Below are 7,107 nucleotides of genomic sequence, written 5' to 3' on the forward strand. Positions count from 1 at the left end.
CGGGCTGGAGTGCAGTGGCCGGATCTCAGCTCACTGCAAGCTCCGCCTGCCGGGTTCACGCCATTCTCCTGCCTCAGCCTCCCGAGTAGCTGGGATAACAGGCATGCACCACCACGCCAGGCTAATTTTGTATTTTTAGTAGGGACGGGGTTTTTCCATGTTGGTCAGGCTGGTCTTGAACTCCCAACCTCAGGTGATTTGCCCGACTTGGCCTCCCAAAGTGCTGGGATTACAGGCGTGAGCCACCACGCCCGGCCAAGGCCACGTAATTTCTTAAGTGGAAAGATGAAGTACTTGATGAACTCAGAAGTTTGACTTCAAGGCCCTTGATCTTTCCATACCATGTGGTTCCTTCTCTGGTTGGTGGGGAGGGACTGAAGAACTCAAGGAAGCTGTGTTTGTGGAAAGAGGACCTGAGGGGTGTATGGTCTCTCCAGGCTTGGAATCTGCCACGCTGGGCTTCTGACTTGTATAGCTTGGCCATATAGAGAGAAGCCCCTCATTTAAGACTTACTCTTTGGGGGAAATAAAGGAAGGCCGCCCACATGAGAACAGGCAGAGGCGACTTTCTCAGAGCTGCTGTGGCAAAGGAGTGGGTGCCGTCACCTGCGTGTGGCAGAGACTCACATGCAAGTGAGTGGTGGATGAGGAGCGGGGAAACTTCAGGATGGAAAGGAATGGCTCCCGGTGGAGGCTGTTGTGGGGGCTGGAGGCGGCTGTGCAGAAGTGGGGTGTCCTATGTGATTGGTTAGGGGCGTGTTTGGCTTTCTCCGAATGATCCTAACTGGGAAACAGGTGCCAAAATTAGGGTGTTAGTCTTGAGTCAGGTCCTGGCCACGTGGGACAGAGTTGTGGTTTAGTTTCTGGGTTGTTGAGAGAGAGCAGTCTGGCTTCCTGTTTGATGTGCTAGCCTGGCTGGCCTCCTGGCTGTACTGTAGATAGGAGATTGGTTTCCTGGGTGGGCAGCTACAGGTTGTGGTCTGAGTTCTGTCTTTATACATATGATCAGGCATGGTCTGTTTGTATATTCAGTCCTTCATTTTTCTTGTCAGTAAAAATATCAAATGACAAATTGGATACATTGGGAACTTTTTAGATGTCTGTGTCACCTGGAGGAAGTTTTCACGTTCACATTTAATCAGAATGAATGTAAACAATTGGGCCATTTATCTTGAAGATTTAAAATAGGAAATCTTCAACAATACTACCTCGGCGCCATTGCCTGTCTGTACATCGCTAGGGAATGTGTTTTTATCCACCGCTGGCTCATCGTCCACCAGTTTGGGGTTGATCCAGTTCTCTATACGTCTTGTCTTGTGTGCATCTTGTTTGCTAGTGTTACCTTTCCCCTTCGTCAGTGTAGTTTATTTGTGTAGCCTCTGTTGGTAGGAAGTTGTCTGTGGAATTTGTGAATGGAAGGGACCTTGGAGGTCTGCCAGGTCAGCCCAGTGATTTTAGAGATAAACGGAAATACAGGGAAATGTTCCAGCTTTTTTGGTGGCAAAACCAGGAATAGAAAGCAGTGTTCTTTGTGCCACAATGTCATTGGAAGACAACTCAATGTGGGCCTAAAATGCAGTGTAATGAACTTTCATTTATCTCTGCTTCTGACCCTTCTTATCAGACATTTTAAATTGACCTTAATGTGTTAGCAGAAATATAAAAAGTACTGACCTGTTTACATACAAGGTACCTCTTCTACTCATTTGGTTGTTTTTTTCAACAGGATTGAAAAGACATTGTTATAAACTGAATGTTTATGTCTCCCCCAGATTCTTGTACTGGAGCCCTAACTGCCAGTGTGATGGTATTAGGGGGTAGGACCTTTGGGAGGTGATTAGGGTTAGATGAGGTCATGAGCGTGGGCACTGGTCTGACAGGATTAGTGCTCTTAGAAGAAGAGAAACCAGGCCGGGTGTGGTGGCTCACACCTGTAATCCCAGCACTCTGGGAGGCCGAGGTGGGCAGATCACGAGGTCGGGAGATTGAGACCATCCTGAAACCCTGTTTTTACTAAAAATACAAAAATTAACTGGGCTGGTAGCACGTGCCTGTAATCCCAGCTACTCAGGAGGCTGAGGCAGGAGAGTTGCTTCAACCAGGGAGTCAGAGGTTGCAGTGAGCCGAGATTGTGCCACTGCACTCCAGCCTGGTGACAGAGGGAGGCTCTGTCTCAAAAAAAAAAAAAAAAGAAAAAGAAAAAGAAAAGAAAAGAGGAGAAAGCAGAGAGCTCCCACTGCCCTGGTGTGAGGAAACAAGAAGAAAGGTGGCTGCCTGCAAGCCAGGAAGAGGTCCCTGTCCCAGAACTGAGTTGGCCGACACCTTGATCTTGGACTTCCAGCCTCCAGAGCTGTGAGAAATAAACTAATGTTTAAACCACACAGCCTATGGTATTTTTTATGGTATTTGCCTATGGTATAATGGACATGTGAGCTGACTGATACAGAGATGGTTCCAGAATACTGTAGCCTGTATTTAAGTTGGTGATGCCATGAAAATAAATGTGGTAGTCCATTCCTTTATAAAAAGATAGCGCTGTGAGCCCAGGGCCTTTGCTCATGTATTAGTTGAGTCTGGTCTTCTTATAATAGCTTCCTAATTTCTCTTTCCCCCCTCTAATTTACATTATGTATCTGGATTAAATCATGTATGGTATGATTTTATTCCTTATGTCTATACAAACTCTTAGTGATTTTATTTCACTTTATTTTATTTTTGAGACATGCCCTTGCTCTGTTGCTCAGGCTGGAATGCAGGCGTGCCATCACAGCTCACTGTAACCCTAAATTCCTGGGCTCAAGTGATCCTCCCGCCTCAGCCTTGTGAGTAGCTGGGACTACAGGTATGCTACCCTGCCTAGCTAATTTTTAAATTTTTTGTAAGGACAGGGTCTTGCTGTGTTGTCCAGAGTGGTTTCAAACTCCTGGCCTCAAGCAGTCCTCTCGCCTCAGCCTCTCAAAGCACTGGGATTACAGGCATGAACTGCCGCACCTGGCCCAGTGATTTTTCATTGTTAAGGTCAAGGACGGGTTCCCTGCCTTGGCATTCAAGGCTCATGATCCAGGCGTGATATGCAAGTTTGGGTTTCAGTGTTTCCATTCCCGCCATCAGCCTTGCACTGCAGCTTGTTGCCTAAGCCCTGTTCTGAAGCCCAGCCTGAGAGCTGCACTTAGAATTTATACCTTCTCATCTCTTCACCTTCTTCACTTATGTTCTTATCTCCGTCTGGGACATCGTCTCCACACTTCTGCCTCTTTAAATCTTCTCCATCCTTCAAGACTTGAAATACTCACTTCCTTTACATGATCCCTGCTCTGACATCCAAGCTAGAATTAATCTTTCTTCTTTTGAACTCTGATAGTGCTTAATGTTTTTCATCCTTTAATTATACAGCAGTCCTGTGTGTTAGATGTTATTATTCCCCCAGTTTTTCATAGTTACTTTGAAAATATTTGCTGTAGTCATATATTTTGAATATGTAATATGAACGGCTTTCAAAAGGTCCTGGAGAGTGAAAGGCAGTCCTATTCCCACCACTGCCCTGTGACCACTGTTGCCAGTTTTGTTTTTTTTTTCCAAGACAGAGTCTTGCTCTGTCACCAGGCTGGTGTGATTTCAGCTCACTGCAACCTCCGCCTCCCGGGTTTAAGCGATTATCCTGCCTCAACCTCCCGAGTAGCTGGGACTACAGGCATGCGCCACCACGCCCAGATAATTTTTATATTTTTGGTAGAGACGGGATTTCACCATGTTGGCCAGGATGGTCTCGATCTCTTGGCCTCGTGATCCACCTGCCTCAGCCTCTCAAAGTGCTGGGATTACAGGCCTGAGCCACTGCGCCCAGCCCATGTATCTTCTTTTTAAAAACACAGATGTTGGCATAAAATAAACACTGTTCTCCACCAGTTCCCCACTGGTAAGTATTTAGGTTGTTCCCAACCGTTTGGATTAATCAATGCTGAGTTGTACATAATTCTTGCATGTTTGCATGGATATGTTCATAGGATGCATTGCTAGAAATGGAATTGTGGGATCCAGCGTTCTGCACATTTTAAATGTTGATGAGTATTGCTGGATTCCCTTCCGTTAGGGCCATGCCGTTATCTCACTGTCAGTGTGTAAGGGCGCCTATTTCTATTTCCTTGCCAACAGTTTCTTCTCAGATGTTTTGTTTGTCAATCTTATAGATAGGTTAAAAAAAAAGTGGCCAGGTGCAGTGGCTCATGCCTCTAATCCCAGTGCTCTGAGAGGCCGAGGCGGGCAGATCACCTAAGATCAGGAGTTTGAGATCAGCCTGACCAACATGGTGAAACCCCGTCTCTGCTAAAAATACAAAAGTTAGCCGGGCGTGGTGGCACATGCCTATAATCCCAGCTACCCAGGAGGCTGAGGCAGGAGAATCGCTGGAACCTGGGAGGCAGAGGCTGCAGTGAGCCGAGAGTGCACCACTGCACTCTAGCCTGGGCAACAGGGCAAGACTCCATCTCAAAAAAAAAATAAAAAAAAAAAGAAAAAAGTTTTGCTCTCATTTTATAGGGTAGGAAACTGAAGGTGAGAGAGATTAGATAGGTGATCTGCCTGGTCTCACAGGATGTGTGGTTCACTCAGGACCTGAATTTAGTCTTCTAATTTCAAAATGCATTTTCTTTGGAGGCAAAGTGTTGTTAAAAAAAAAATATGTATATATATATATATTTATGGATATATAGGTATACCTACAAAAATATATAATATTTTATATGTTTAGCTTTTGATAAGTTAATACTGTAATTATGCACTATTTAGTCCCCCTCCTAGACTATAAACCTTTTCTGTAGACGATACTTTTCAGATTTAGAGAATTTTTTTGTTGAGAGTCTAGGACAGACCTGTAAACATAGTATAGATGATGAAACAATATACATTTCTGTTTTTTAATCTCAAACATATCTAAATTATCTTTCAACTTTTCAAACCTTTCAAAATAGAGCTTCTAAGGGAGAAGTCCAGGCTATTTGTCTTTTAAGGATTTCAGTTTCTTTGGTAAGAGAAAGGTCGGTAGCTTTGTGAGTAACCCTTTGACCTTGCGAATGTCTTTTGTGTTTAGTTAATGATATTTTCCGTATGACTTTGAAGATTGTTTGGGGAAGCAAGTGTAGTTTATCAGTTAGCTCTCTTCCTCCATAATTATCTTTCCTTCTTTCATTTATTATAGTTATAGCATTAAAAACTGCCTGTAAGGCCACTAGGTTTAGTCGTCACCAGAGGAAGACGACCCCAAATATGGTCCTTTGCATTACAAGTTACAAATTTTATCCAGAAAGTTTGCACATAATAATTTGGATATTGTTAAACTTTCCAAATAGAGTACATGGGTTGAATATGAATTGTGTGTGTATATCAATATATTTATGATCTAGGGATTAACACCATTCAATTCAAAATAGCCAAATTCAAATACTGTTGGTGGGAATGTAAATTAGTTCAACCATTGTGGAAAAGAGTGTGGCGATTCCTCAAAGATCTAGAAGCAGAAATACCATTTGACTCAGCTATCCCATTACCAGGTGGATACCCAAAGGAACATAAGTCATTACGTTACAAAGATACATGCATGTGTATGTTCATTGCAGCACTATTCACAGTAGCAAAGACGGAATCAACCCAAATGCCCATCAGTGATAGACTGGATAAGGAAAATGTGGTACATATACACCATGGAATACTATGCAGCCATCAAAAGGAACATGATCATGTCCTTTGCCAGGACGTGGATGGAGCTGGAAGCCATTATCCTCAGCAAACTAAGGCAGAAACGGAAAACCAAACTTTCATAAGTGGGAGCTGAACAGTGAGAACACATGGACACAGGGAGGGGAACAATACACTCTGGGGCCTGTTGGGGGTGAGGTGAGGGGAGGGAGAGCATTAGGAAAAATAGCTAATGCACGCTGGGCTCAATACCTAGGTGATGGGTTGATAGGTGCGGCAGATCACCGTGGCACACATTTATCTATGTAACAAACCTGCACATCCACCCCAGAACTTAAAAATTAAAAAAAAAAAAGAATAAAAAATCCACAGGTTTCATTCAGTGATACAAAACAGAAAATCCCAAAGCTCTTTCGCACATGGCTTGTTTATAGTACTGAGGGCTGGAAATTCATATGTTCTGATAAGAACTCAATCAGCTCAGAAATGTCGTTTCTTAGATTCTACTAAACGTTTATTTGGGACCTGTTTAATGAAAACACAGGTTTCATTCAGCCATGTAAAACAGCACATCACACACACACACAAATAGCCCCCTTGTTCCAAAAACATGGACATTTTACATTTCTACTTCAAGCGTGCGCACACTGACTGAAGCTCTGTGTTGCAGTGATGCGTGCTGCTAGGACTGTGGCTCTGTTTCGAATTTGCTAGCCAGGCTACGGCTTTCCAGTCAGGTATTTTTTTTTGTTCATGTTGTTGCTGCCGTTGGGCCAGGATAACCTGTGTGAATTTCCCTCCACTGCCCAGCCAGATTTCCTTTCCGGTGGACGAGCTTAGTGTCTCATCTGGCAGACCTGTTTCCTAGTGACCTGGGCCGAGTGTCTTATTCGGCAGCTCTGTTTCCTGGTGACCTGGGCCGAGTGTCTCATTCGGCAGCTCTGTTTCCTGGTGACCTGGGCCGAGTGTCTCATGCGGCAGCCCTGTTTCCTGGTGATCTGGGCCGAGTGTCTCATCTGGCAGCCCTGTTTCCTGGTGACTTGGGCCTAGTGTCTCATCCGGCAGCCCTGTGTCCGGGTGATCTGGGACAAATGTCTCATCCGGCAGCCCTGTTTCCTGGTGATCTGGGCCGAGTGTCTCATCTGGCAGCCCTGTTTCCTGGTGACTTGGGCCTAGTGTCTCATCCGGCAGCCCTGTGTCCGGGTGATCTGGGACAAATGTCTCATCCGGCAGCCCTGTTTCCTGGTGATCTGGGCCTAGTGTCTCATTCAGCAGCCCTGTTTCCTGATGATCTGGGCCGAGTATCTCATCCAGCAGCCCTGTTTCCTGGTGACCTGGGCCTAGTGTCTCATCCGGCAGCCCTGTTTCCTGGTGGTCTGGGCTGAGTGTCTCATCCGGCAGCCCTGTTTCCTGGTG

This window comes from Colobus angolensis, unplaced genomic scaffold (genome assembly GCF_000951035.1).
Source record: "Colobus angolensis palliatus isolate OR3802 unplaced genomic scaffold, Cang.pa_1.0 Scaffold143, whole genome shotgun sequence".
NCBI lineage: Eukaryota > Metazoa > Chordata > Mammalia > Primates > Cercopithecidae > Colobus > Colobus angolensis.